Below are 12,932 nucleotides of genomic sequence, written 5' to 3'. Positions count from 1 at the left end.
GTCTCTATCAAATAAATAAATAAAATCTTTAAAAAAAAAAAAAATTCACAAAAAATAGAAAAAGAAAAAATAAAGAAAATTAAAAAAATTAACTTTGAAAGACTAAAGAATCATGGGAAAAAAGCCATGAATTCTATGTGCAGTATTCCCCTAGTGCTGGAGTTCTGCCGTTCTCATTGATCTGTAAACTTGGTCTTGGCTGGCTGTTCTTGCTGATCTTCTGGGGGAGGGGCCTGTTGCCATGGTTCCCAAATGTCTTTGCCGGAGGCGGAATTGCCCCACCCTTGCCCGGTCGGGGCTAAGTAATCTGCTCGGGTTTGCTCTCGGGAGCTTTTGTTCCCTGCAAGCTTTCCGTACAGCTTTGGAGGCCGAGAGTGAAAATGGCAGCCTCCCAATCTCCACCCCGGAGGAGCTGAGAACTCGGGGCCCTGCTCCTCAGTGAGCCCCCAGAGAAAAGCAATCAGTCACTCCCGTCTCCCTGGTCTCCGGCTGTACTCCGTGCTCACCCGGCCTGTGACCGAGCATTTCTATTTCTGGCACCCGACCCCATGTGGAGTCTCCAAACCCAGCAGATCCCTGCGGTCCACTCCCGCACCGCTCCTCCCGGGGGAGGAAGGGGAGTCTCCCCGGATTTGCCGCTTGTTGTGTCCCTGCTGGAGGAGCAGTGGCCCCACTGTGCCACGGATCACGGTTTATGGCAACCCCGAGCTGAGAGCCTGCACCTCCGCTCCGTCTCTGCAGCTGGCTTCCTTGCTCTGATCCCTGGGAGCTCTGCCGCACTCAGGCACCCCCAGTCTTCCTGTGACCCTGAGGGTCCTGAGACCACATTGTCCCATGAGGGTTCCACCCCCCGCTTAGCCACTGGAGGGATGTCCTCTTCTAAAAGTTCCGATTTTGTGCTCCACTGCTCTATCACTTGCCAGTAGTTGCTGATGGAGGCCCCCTCCCACGCCGTCTCGAATATTGCCTCAGATTCATTTCTCCACACGTCCTACCTTCCAGAAAGTAGTCTCTTTTCTGTTCAGAGAGTTGCTACTTTTTTCTTCAATCTCCTGTTGAGAGTGTAGGTGTTCAGAATGGTTTGATACCTATCTAGCTGAATTCCTGAGACTAGACAAAAATTTAGGTCTCCTACTCCTCCGCCATCTTGTTCCTCCTCTCTCAACTGTTTCATTTTAATTAAATTTAAATTTAAGGTGTTATACTTGGTCCACATTTTCACCCTTTCCATTTTTTCTGCTGAGTGTTCTGTGCCAAGTTTTACTGCTCTTTTCTATAGTTTCTTCATATATAAATGAACATGCCAGCATCTTTAAATATATATATATTATTGGAATAAGTTAGACTTGACCGGCCTGCCTATTTCAAAGGGAGTCCAGTAGATGGAAGGGAGGAACCATCTGTCTTTGTAGACTTCACAATACAAGGCTTCTGCTTCATGGAGTCACCTGTGAAAGGGCTTCCTGAAAAAATGGCTGCTCTGTGTTTTCTATCTTTTCTGTTTCTCTGAAGCAGCTCTGCTCATCCTTTTTCCAGTTCTTTTGCTGTAACCAAAGCTGAACTTTGGAGTGAGCCTCTTGCTTACAGGAAGAACAATTATGTGGGCATTTACTGAGACCAGCTGCCCTGGGCCACTTCACTCTTTTTCTGCCTTTTTTATTGGTTTTTTCTTCCCATGCAGCTTCTGCTTGATCTGGACCCCATCCTTTCTTTTAGATACCTTAGTCCTTGCTCGACAGGAAATAGTGGTCTGTGACTTCAGGAGGAGCCCTTCACCTGTTAGAAACATATTTTTGATTTTTTTTAAATTGGCCCTGGACATTTTACTTCTGTCTAGGTGGCTTCTGGTATATTGTTGAAAGCTAGAGACTCTATGTCTCTCTTGTAGTTTTACTCAAAATGGGATTTATGATTTTATTCTGTCTATATTGTTGATTATATGATATTTAGGAGGGGAAGAGGGAACCTGCTAGCTTTGTCATGCTGCCTTGTTCGATACTAGGTCTCTAAACAGGCAATTTCGATGTAGCTACTATTTCATCTTTGTGCCAGGCACAAAGTCCTCTCAGAACGCACAGGAGGTCCCATGGGGCTGGGATACCATCTTCTTTTCTGGTTGGGTTGCTATACCCATTTATGCCCTCAGGCTTCCAGAGTGGAGGTAAATTTAGAATGAGTTACATGATCCACCTTTGGTGGATCACAGTGCTGCCCCGTGTCCACAAACGCGGACAGCATCAGCACCAAGCACTCCGGAGTGCTGAGTGCATTCCGGTGCAGTCCTCCCATAGTCCTCTGAGCTCCTCGTGCTGCATCTGCCCATGAGGAAGCTGAAGACTGGCATAGTCACTTGGCCGGTTGCAGCTAGGATGACAGCTGAGAAGAATAGGGAGTCCAACACTGAACCTGGCCAGATTTGGAATAGCTTAAGACACCGTTTATGGTTTCTGGAGGCAGTTCTTCCTCAGATTCTGCTTTATCTATCTGGATTGTCTGTCAGTTTGTCCACCATGAAAGTGAAGATGCCATGCCATGTCTGCTCCAGGCATCCTCAGGATCATTCTGTTCTGGCCTCAGTCCCAAATGGGAGTTTTCAATCCCAGCTCCAACCTCTACCCTCTTACCTGAGACTCTGGCAGCCCTGGAGGCACTGGTGGACCTTTGTCATAAGAAGGGTGTGGTGCCACCTTCCATCCTATCCGTCCATATACCACGTCACCATCCACTCTGGTCTAAGAGAGGGAGCAGTGGTGAGAGGAAATAAACTTAAGAAGAGCTCATGTTTCTCTGTATTTTGGCCCAAATCTACTCCTGGTGCCCCACCTAATTGTGAAGGAAGGTGCACTGGCAACCTCCTCACCCCCAAACTACAGAGGCGATCCTAGGTTCCGTACACATCCTAGACCATCAGGATCAGATCTCCAGTCCCAAGCTTGGCATTCATGTCCTCCACCAATCTTTTGTGGCTTCCTAACCCATTAAATAACAAGATAAGTCTATTTCATGTTTAAGGGTAAAAAATACATGTGTGTATTGATGCTGGGTATTGAAAAACATAGAAACTTAAATTACATTTAATAATGCCCAGACTTGGATGTTGAATTTCAGTGTGTTAAACTGGACACAAATTGCCAAGTAGGAGTGGAGGTGCATCTTATTACCACCCTAAAAATATGTTTTCTGGGGCAGGCCTGGGTGGCTGAGCTGGTTAAGCATCTGACTCTTGATTTCAGCTCAGGTCATGATCTCAGCATCGTGAGATCAAGCCCCATGTCAGGGTCCACACTGGACGTGGAGCCTGCTTCAGATTCTCTCCCTCCCTCTGCCCCTCCCCTCTGTTCATGCTCCTGCTTTTGCTCTCTCTGTCTCTCAAAAAAAAAAAAATGTTTTCTGTCCCTAAAACCTCTTGCAGATGTAGGCTTTTTTTTTTTTTTTTATTTGACAGAGAGAGAGAGAGCGAGAGCAGGAACACAAGCAGGGGGAGTGGGAGAGGGAGAAGCAGGCTTCCCGCCGAGCAGGGAGCCCGATGTGGGACTCGATCTCAGCACCCTGGGATCATGACCTGAGCCGAAGGCAGACGCTTAACGACTGAGCCACCCAGGCGCCCCAGATGTAGGCTTATGTATTAGTCCTGGAGCTGTGAGTGCCACCTGGTTAGAAGATGGTCCTTGAAATGCATGTTAAGCATTTATATAATCTCTAATATATTGGAATATCTTTAAACAGATAGAGCATTTTACATTTATATGCATTTATATATACACACATTTATATATGTTTGATTTTTATATATGTTTATGATTTAGAATTAGATCTAATCATGCTAAAGTTGGTGTGTTGAATCCAAGCAGAGCTAATCTTAAGCATAAATCAGCTTTAAGAATTCCAACAGTCACTTCGTTCAAATTGGCTTCCTCATTATTTCGAAGACCTCTCTGGACTGTCTTCTCCTTTTCTGAGTCCTCCCTGCACTTGACCTCAGCTCAAGTCCCGCCTTCTCTTGGAAGCCTTCCCAGACTGTCATTGGCCACTTCAGCTAATAGATAAACAAAATGCAAAGCGACTGTCCGTCTGCCTCTTTTCAGTGGGATGGCCCCCACAGGGACTGACCATCACCAACCGGACCCCTTTCCCAGGGCTGAGCCCACTCCTGCTACTCGAAGAAGTTTGGGTTGAGCCTGTATCCCACAGCTTGTCCCCAAGCGCCTGCCATTGCTGATTTTAGCTAAAAAGAGCAGTTGTCATTTCTCTAATTGTGTCTTTATTAGTCCAGGGCCATGAGGTCTTGCAGGGAAACTGCAGGTTATGGGGCTGTTTTCTACAGCACTGCTAATCTTTTCCAGATTCCCATGTAAGGAAATGCTCCCCAGTGCCTGGGAAACAGGCAGGGTTAAAGCCAGGATTGGCATTTCCAACCAATGGTTTGCACATCCGCTTTTTTTTTTTTTTTACCCTGGAGTATAGAAAAGGCTATGGATTTTATCTGAAGCTTTAAAAGCTTATTTCATCTAGCTAACTTCCCTGCTCTAGATTATTCAGCGGGAAAAATAAGTGTTACTCCGCTAATGCACATTTACAAATGTTGTGGAAGTTCTAAATGTATTTCTTTTTACAGATGAAGGATTATCATTCGAATCAAGGGAAACATTAAAGTCTCCTCAAATCAGGTTACTAAGAATAGTTGTAATGGGGTTGATGGGGAAATTTATCCATCTTTGCTTGTAGGTTCTACCATTAATTAGTTTAACTCATTTTCCTCCGAGTTTAATGTCAGTATTTTAAGCTCTTGCAAAGATTGCTTTTTAGGAAGGACTTTATTAGCAAGCTTCTGAATAATGGGGCCCTAATTCCTTTGCTCAGGCCTGTTTTTGTATAAAATGGTGCATTCTCCCAGGACAAGAGAACATGCATATAGACTGATGTTTTAGGCGCTGAAAAGTAAAAACTGGATTTACATAATAATAACGCAATTTAATTTGAGCAGGTGTAACCTGGCTTGAATCTCTGTTAGATGATCACCAATTAGAAATGGGGATTCACCTCATCTAAGCTTTAGAAATCCCCTCAGGAAACCTTGGTTGTTTCCAGTCACTAAATCTGCTTAGGCTGGGAGTTTATTATCATTCCCTCCCAGGGATGAGCACTCCCAGCTCTGCGAGTTACTCAGAAGGGAAGGTGGGCGTGGCTGCCTGTTGGTTTCTGAAGGCTTAATCTTCGCAGCAAATCCTCACCGCAACTGGGGAGGCTCATACTCTTAGTATCCCTGTTTTACCTATGGAAAAAAAGAGGCTTAGAGAAGAGCAGGGACTTAGGTGGAGAACAACAGCTCATGCACTGGGAGCTGGGATTCAAACCCAGGGCTGTCAGACCCGCAAGCCTGGGCTCTCAGCCACAGGACCACCCACCTGTTTGTGTGCCGGGGAAGGAGTGTGGGTCTGCCCGGGCTCCCGCACTCACCTGCATGATCTTTATCTGGTGGAAGAGGCTCTGGGCCTGCCAGGGGACTGGGTGCAAGAGAGGTGGAGGAAGCTGGGATTGTGGTATGAGAGCCGATCAAGTGACCTTCAGATTCAGAGACCTGGATTTGAATCTCCGTTTTGCCATTTGCCATCTGTAGGACCTTGGAGATGTTACCTAACCTCTGGAAAAAAAACAGAGGAGAATCATATCTTACTGGCTAGCTTCATGCAGCCATCTGATTTGAAAATGCCACCTGTGTGATCCTGATTTCCATACTTTGCCCTTTGGTGGATCACAGTGCTGCCCTGTGTCCACAAACGCGGACAGCATCAGCACCAAGCACTCCGGAGTGCTGAGTGCATTCCAGTGCAGTCCTCCCATAGTCCTCTGAGCTCCTCATGCTGCATCTGCCCATGAGGAAGCTGAAGACTGGCACAGTCACTTGGCCGGTTGCAGCTAGGATGACAGAGCAGACCTGGCTCAGCTCTGGCTTTCTCCAGAGTCTCGTTTTGCTCTCCTGCTGCCCCAGGATCCCTTTAAACAGGGTCTGGTGCCTGCTTTTGAAACCCTGCTAAGCAGAATCAACCCTCACCTCTGAGTTCCAGTTTACTACAGCGTATGTTCCTGGGGGATTGTAGCCTTGCTCATTCTCCTGCTCGTTCCAGCTCCCACAAAAGGCAGCACCCCTTCTTAGCATTTCTACACACATCCCCAACCCTGTACCACTTGCTGCATGCCTCAGCGTGCAACAGCATGAGGGCCCAGGCCTACTCGGGAGGAGGAGGCTGCAATCTACCTGAGGATGACATGGCATCCTTGTGGTCGCTCCGATTCTGGCTCTGCTCATCCTCTCATCTCTGCCCTGAAGAAGGCTCAGCTGGACTTTTTACAGAAGATACTAATTGCCTGCACTCTGAGTGCACTGATCCAGTGTTGCTTTGATGAAATAATTAAGCACAACAGCACCTAGGAGGGCTGAAGAAGATTACTTTCAAAGGTCTCCCTTTCTGAGAAGGCCTCCCAGCCCCACTCCGGAGAGAACTCTGGTCTGGCCCAACTCCTTAATTACTTTCAAAGGCACTAAAGTTTAAATTAAATTCTAGCTGTTTTCATATTAACTTCTTCCGGAACCCTGAACTAAGCGTTCTGTGAGGCCTGGGTGGCAGAAGGCAGTGGGTCCCTGTGACAGGTGGCGTGTTTCCTTGTTTGGCTCTTCAGCTGAAGGATTTCATGAGTTACAAGAGTATACCAGTAATTGGTGCCCTGGCAGAGGTTTATGCTTGCGTGTCAGATTTGCCATTTTCAAACAGCCCCAACTGGGTGTTCAAATGGAGCTTCAGTTAGGATTTTAACATCCGCGCACGCACGCACACACACACACGAACGCTCACTTGCTATTGCTCGCTCTATTAAATATTAACACTGTAGCTGTGAATACAGAATTTCTGTCCCTACCTGCACTTTCTATCATCCAAGTATGTTTTATCCTTCTGGTTGTCTCCTTGCCTTTGGTTTTCTGTCTAATCCTCCCAGGGGCCTTTATAGACTGTCCTTCATCCCCCAGAGTCCTCAGTAAGCTAAGACCAGCTTGAAAGACCAGTTCCCACCTTTGGGAGCACTTTTCAAAGAAGCTTGGATTTCCTGGGCACCCCCGCCCCCCTTCCAGAACCATTACCTGTTTGAGACTTCCTCACCAGCTCTTCGCTGGCCTTTGGCCTTGTCTGAAGGAGACAGGGAAGATGGCACCATGGTGGCCAGGGGCAGGGAGAACCCATCACTGATACTTGAGCAGCAGCCCTCTCTCTCCCGCAGGACCTACCGCCCAGGCTCACTGCCCCACAAGCAGATAGCACTAGATGAGAGCACCCCTTCTTCCTCCCTCGGGGCCTCACCAGGGCTGCAGGAACCCTGGGACAGCTTCTCTGCCCTCTGGTATTGGCACCAGCGCCTCCTTCTCCCACCCATAAGTTGGGTCACTCATGCTGTCCTCCTGCTTTGTTTGAACACTGTCTGCATTCAAATCCAGTCTAGCCCAAGCCCCTTAAATCTCCAGGCCTTGGGTAGAGCGGGGAGTTGGCGCCCAGGTGGAAAAAGCGATCCCGTTTCCTTCCCTGGGCTGTCGACCTTCCACAGAGGCTGTATGTGCCTTATTTACACTTGCTTATTGCATTTTGTTCATATTTTCCAAACAGACAGGAGAGGTCCACTGGGAGAGCACCACATTACCTGGGCCCTTCTCTGTCTGAGTGCTGTGCTTTCCTGGGGGAGAAAGCTGTCTTTTTGTACATTTTGGAGTAATGTGCAGTGGCACTATACTTTTCTCTAATGAAGCCCCAGCGGCTGCACATGTGACCCATGCTTCTGGGAGCTTAACAGGAAGGCAGCAGGCTATGCGCCCCTTCCGCAGGACGCTGTTCTCACGCCAGAGCTAGGGAAGGCCGAGCCTGAATTCATCCCTCTGATACTCAGCCGGCTGCCTCACCTGCATCATTGGCAGAGCCCCCTTTACATGGGAGGGCCTGATGTTTTGATTTTTTCCAACCCAGAAAAGGGACCAAGTCTATTAATTGCCTGTTAGTTTGCCTCAGTTAATTGCCTTGTGGCTCCCCACAAGCCCAGTCAACGCAAGGAGCCAGTCCGGCACGCAGGGGCAGCCCAGCAAGAAAACAGCCTGGATCCAAAGCCTGTCGCTGTCACCGGTAACTGTGCGACTTTGGGAGCTTGCAACCAGTGTGTTCGTGCATTCCTGTGTTCTTTTAATACTTCTGTTTTGAAAAACGAGACATCCACCCTTGGTCAGCGCTGAGAATACAGGCCCAGGGAAGTCAGGCCAAACCCTCCCATCATGTAGCTTTGCTCTTTGGGAGAAGGCAGACATACATTGCAAGTCGAATCTTGTGTACTTGTACTGACCCAACCGCAAAATAAGTAAAGGAGAGATATTGTTTTCTATATCAAAAGCATCTCCTGAGGCTTAAAAAAAAGCACGTAAGGATAAAATGGTAACACATTATGCAGACAGTTGGGATATGGGGAGAGGAACATAAATTTGTGAAGTCCCTGCTATACGCCAGTAGCTGTGAGCTATGTCTTACCGATGTTATCTTATTCCATGCAATAATGCTGTGAGCTGAGCTTTATTACGCCATTTTGCAGACGGATACATTGAAGTTTGCAAAAGGCAACAAGAGGGTCATAATATGCGCAGTTAGTAAGTATGTGTCAAGAGCATTCCTCATGCCAGGAACTGGCTGCCTAAGATGCTAGGCCCCATGAGCTGAGCCAGACTCTGTTTTCTGCTGCTACTATCTAGAAGGGAAGAGGGACAGTGAAGGAGAAGGTACAGGTGTGATGAATACCATCCGAGGAGCAAGACGCTGGAAGGCTTTAAGAGGGAAACTCCCCTCCCATGAGGGTTAGGGAAGTCCTCTTGAGAGATCTGATGGAGAAATTGGCATTAGCAAGATAAGGAGAGGAGGGTGCTCAAGGTGGAGAGTGGGGCACGGAGCCCAGGGAGGAGAGGAGGGAGACCAGAGGTGGCCCAGGGCACCGTGATCCATGCACAGGCCGCCTGACAGATTTGGATTTGCCGGCAGGGGGATGAGGAATCTCTGAAATAGCTAAGCACAAAAGTGATTTGATCACTTTAGAAAGAGCACTTTGGAGAAAGGAGAAGGGGAAAGTGGGGGAAAAGACAGAGACCAATTAGAATCGCGATCCAGCCTTCTTGGTGGGAGGTAATGCTGGGGATGAGGACAGGAATGAAGGCAGTGGAGATAGCAAGAAGCGGGGAACTTTCTGTAGGAATCCGGACACTTCCCAGGTGTGTGCCATGCAGATACGAGGGCCTGGTAGCACCATTTGCTGACCGCAGGAGGAGGGGATGCTGCCCACATTTCAGCCATGCCGGAGCAGGCTGAAGTCCTGTAAGAAAGATGGGGAGTAACCTGTGGGAAACAAGAAGGCAAGTTATGGAATCACAGAGGAATAGGATGCTGGCAGGAACACTCAGGAGGAAGTGAGCTGAAGCCCAGGTGGAAGGCAGGAGGGAAGAGAAGGAGAGGTGGGAAACAAAGAGGACTGGCTGGCCTCATTCACTCCGGAAAGTAACCCAGTGGCCAAGGAGGTCAGGGCCCAGCCTGTGTGAGTGAACCGAGTCCTCTCCCAGGACAGCACCATCTCTTCCTCTGAGGATGCTGATGCTCATGGCCTGAGTACCAGCTTCTGTCACCAGGAGGAGAGGAGAGCTCAGATTCAGATCCCCCTCTTGAGAAATCACAAGGATCGGTCCACCTCAGGGCACCGAGTGAAAATGGCAGGTGGATTTGGTTTTATAAAGGTTTTCTTTTTCCCAAAAGTTATTTTTCCCCAGGAAGGAACTGAGTGTGTGGGAGGTACCCTATGAGTCCCCCATTTCTGAAAACATCAATCCTCAGTTCATCCCTTTATCAGGGGTTACGATAGGCACCTTTAAAAGCAGTCATCCTCCCCCTCCCCCACCTCCCACCCATTGTCAGCGTGTCTTTGGTGGCTAGAATCCCCAATCTGAACAAATAGTGCTCTGCAGGCTGTCACCTTTATTTTTTTTTTCCTCTGGGATGTATCCAGCTCCAGGCCAACTGTGCCAGACTTTGTCCCCATAAGGACCATTCAGTGGAGGACACAGCAAGTGAATAGGGCCCACTAATTGAGTGCCTCCTGTCTTTGTCCTGGCTTTCTGATCTCTTTCCACCCAAGCCAGTGGCATTTTGCTTGTGCACTTCTCCCTGAGTGACACATTAGCTCTTTAGAGATTCCAGTGCCTGATTCCATCAGCCATCCAGAGCCTGTGTACTTTGGAAAGCCGGTGGGAAATTCAGCAGCCTTCTAAAGATACAGATTACCTGCGCATCTGTCAGGGTTTAGTTAAACATGACTGACTAATTTATCCTGCAGTGTGAGACGGGTATTCATTTCCCTTGCAAGATGACTTGGCAATTTTCTCTGCTCGGAGAACATTTAGAATAGATGGTGTGCATGGCAATTGAGAAGAAATAGATGCTATTAATTTTCCATTTTCAAATGTGAGATTGACTCTAGAGCCCACATCCCACTCCCATCAGGAAAACAGACCACATCCTCTCCCTATACGAGCCGCTTGGCATCTGAAGAGTCACGAGAGTGAGGGCTCTTTCCCGAGCTTCCGAGTCGGGGCTGTCAGTCAGCGTGTCCCTGTGGACCTGCTCCTGAGGCAAACCCATGAGTCATAGCCCCCTCCTGGCTGTGTGCGTGGCTTAGCACGAGATGCTGGTTCCCGGCTTGAGCGGGCATGGGATCTTCTTCCTCAGCCCATCTTTATACACCAAAGGGTGGCGGAGCACCTGGGTGGTGCAGTCCGTTGAGCAATTGAGCGTCTGCCTCTTGGTTTCGGCTCAGGTCATGATCTCAGGGTCATGAGATCTAGATCTCTCCCCGTCTCTCTAAAATAAACAAAAAACTGAGAAACACCAAAGGGAAGCAGTAGAGATAACAGATATCAGGATATCATGATGAACCTCCAAAAAGTTGGAAATCCCAAAGGGATTGCTGATGTCATCCCATATTATCCAGCTCTTGGGAGACACTCTGTATCTGTGCTGTCTGCCATGGTGTTCCCAGCCGCGTGTGACTGTTCAGTGGGGTGGGTGTGACTGGAAAACTCTATTTTAACTTTTTTTTTATTTATTTAAATTATTAATGTAAATAGGGACATCTGGCTAATGGTAACTGTGCTAGAGAGTACAGGTATCCATTTTCCCCAGCGTCTTATGTGGACAAAGCCAGTTTTGTTGAGGTGCATTTGTCTTACTGGTTTTCTGAATGCTGTGATAAATGCTCTGAGCTTACCTGTAAACCATCCATGAAATCATGGCTGGCACACGCCGAGTAATTGTTACATACCATTTGCTTTGTAAGCCCTTTACATACTTGGTCGAACTCATGGTCACATAGTGGTATTCTGGGTTTAGAGCTGAGGATACGGAGGCGCTGAGAAGTTGGGAATTGTTGGGGTCACCCAGCCAGGCAGTAGTAAAGCTGGGATTCATTCCAGGCACTGTGAGCCCAGAGCTCTTACGCTCTGCTGCCTCTAAAGACTGTTCTTGGTGCCATTTCCTGGCTGGTGTTTTAAGATAGAGTCATGTCCTGGTTGTTGAAAGCAAGGCCAAGTATCTTGAGGTCCTTAATAACGTGAGTGCAAATAATGCGTACACTCCATGCCTGGCCCAGTGTAGATCTGGATCCTGGCTGGAATGAGGACAGCGGTTAGGAGAGCACTAAGACTCCACAGACCCAGCCTGGGTCTGTCCACCCACCACAATGGAGAGTCAGGAAGACCTTTCCACCCGAGGTCTGTTAAGTTCGGCTCTATTCTCCGTCAAGCCCCAAACTCTAGGCTAAGGAAAGATGGGCTTTTCTTGAAAGCAGACATGGATTGTAAAAATGAGGGGGAAGATCTGTATGATACTATTCTCTTCTTTGGGAGGCAGATGGGGGCTTATGCTTTCAATTCAGTGGGAGTGTGCATTGATTAAAGGCCGGACTGGAGTTTTGGCAAGACTGTCTACTCATTCATCATTGCCCCCATGCCTTTCAGTAAAGAGCCTGATGCTAACAGTCTCTCTAGACCAGTAGAGTCCAGCCTTAATCTACATCCCATCAGCTCCATTAGATATTTAGAACTTGGCTCTGTATTATAATGGTGTTTTGCTTGACTTCTATGCTCCCTGTCTCCTGTAGCTTTAGAATTTGGGCAAGGCAACTGTTGTGGGTTTGTGTCTTTGTCCATTCTTATTGGGATTTTGGCCCCTTGGGTTTCCAATTTCTTACCCTCCAGAAGCTAAAGGCTAGTTTTTCTGCCTCTTAGAAGTGGGCCACTGTCTGGACCCTTCATTAGGATTCTCTATACCCAGAATTAGGGTGATGTCTGGAAGCAAGGCTAAATCAGCTCCTTTTTCCACACCATTGTTCCTCCTCTGGGGATTTTCCCCCTCAAGCCTTTCATCAGCACCCTAGGAGACCTTCACAGAGTGTGCACCCCCCTACCCATCCATCCCATTTAGGTTTTCTTCTTGTTCTCAGAAGTATTCCTTGGCCCCAGTTCCTACCATGTACCCTAAAAGATGAGCCTCATAGTTAGAGATAGGCTGCGTGCAAATAGAAAGGACTCTTGGATGAAGGTGGCATCTCTCTGTCTATAGGGGAAAGTCAAGTCTCTCTGCCAAAAGGCCAGCAGAATAGGCTACACGCACAAATCCCGACATTGGGCTAAAACAAAATTGATAGTCTGTTGTTACTGGGATCTCTTGGTGTTCCAGGCAGCCTCTCACTAAGGACATTTGCTCTTCCTGAGTGTTAATCTCTTGGCATGAGTTTAGTGGGAAATGTCATCTCTGGCCAACTGCAGTATCAAGTTCTATCAGGTTAGCAAGAGGGATCTTTTAGTCTTTGGAGGC

At 47.9% G+C, this 12,932-nt stretch overlaps 1 protein-coding gene across 1 annotated transcript in view; it reads right to left on the bottom strand.

Moving 5' to 3' along the window:
* SPOCK1 (SPARC (osteonectin), cwcv and kazal like domains proteoglycan 1) overlaps positions 1 to 12,932 on the bottom strand; it is a 407,861-nt gene that overhangs the window by 5,463 nt on the left and 389,466 nt on the right. The window lies entirely within an intron of this gene.

This window comes from Leptonychotes weddellii, chromosome 7 (genome assembly GCF_054177405.1).
Source record: "Leptonychotes weddellii isolate Sample4059 chromosome 7, ASM5417740v2, whole genome shotgun sequence".
In the NCBI taxonomy this organism is placed as follows: domain Eukaryota; kingdom Metazoa; phylum Chordata; class Mammalia; order Carnivora; family Phocidae; genus Leptonychotes; species Leptonychotes weddellii.
Note: the sequence above shows the minus strand (reverse complement) of the source record. Positions and strands in the feature narration are given on the sequence as shown.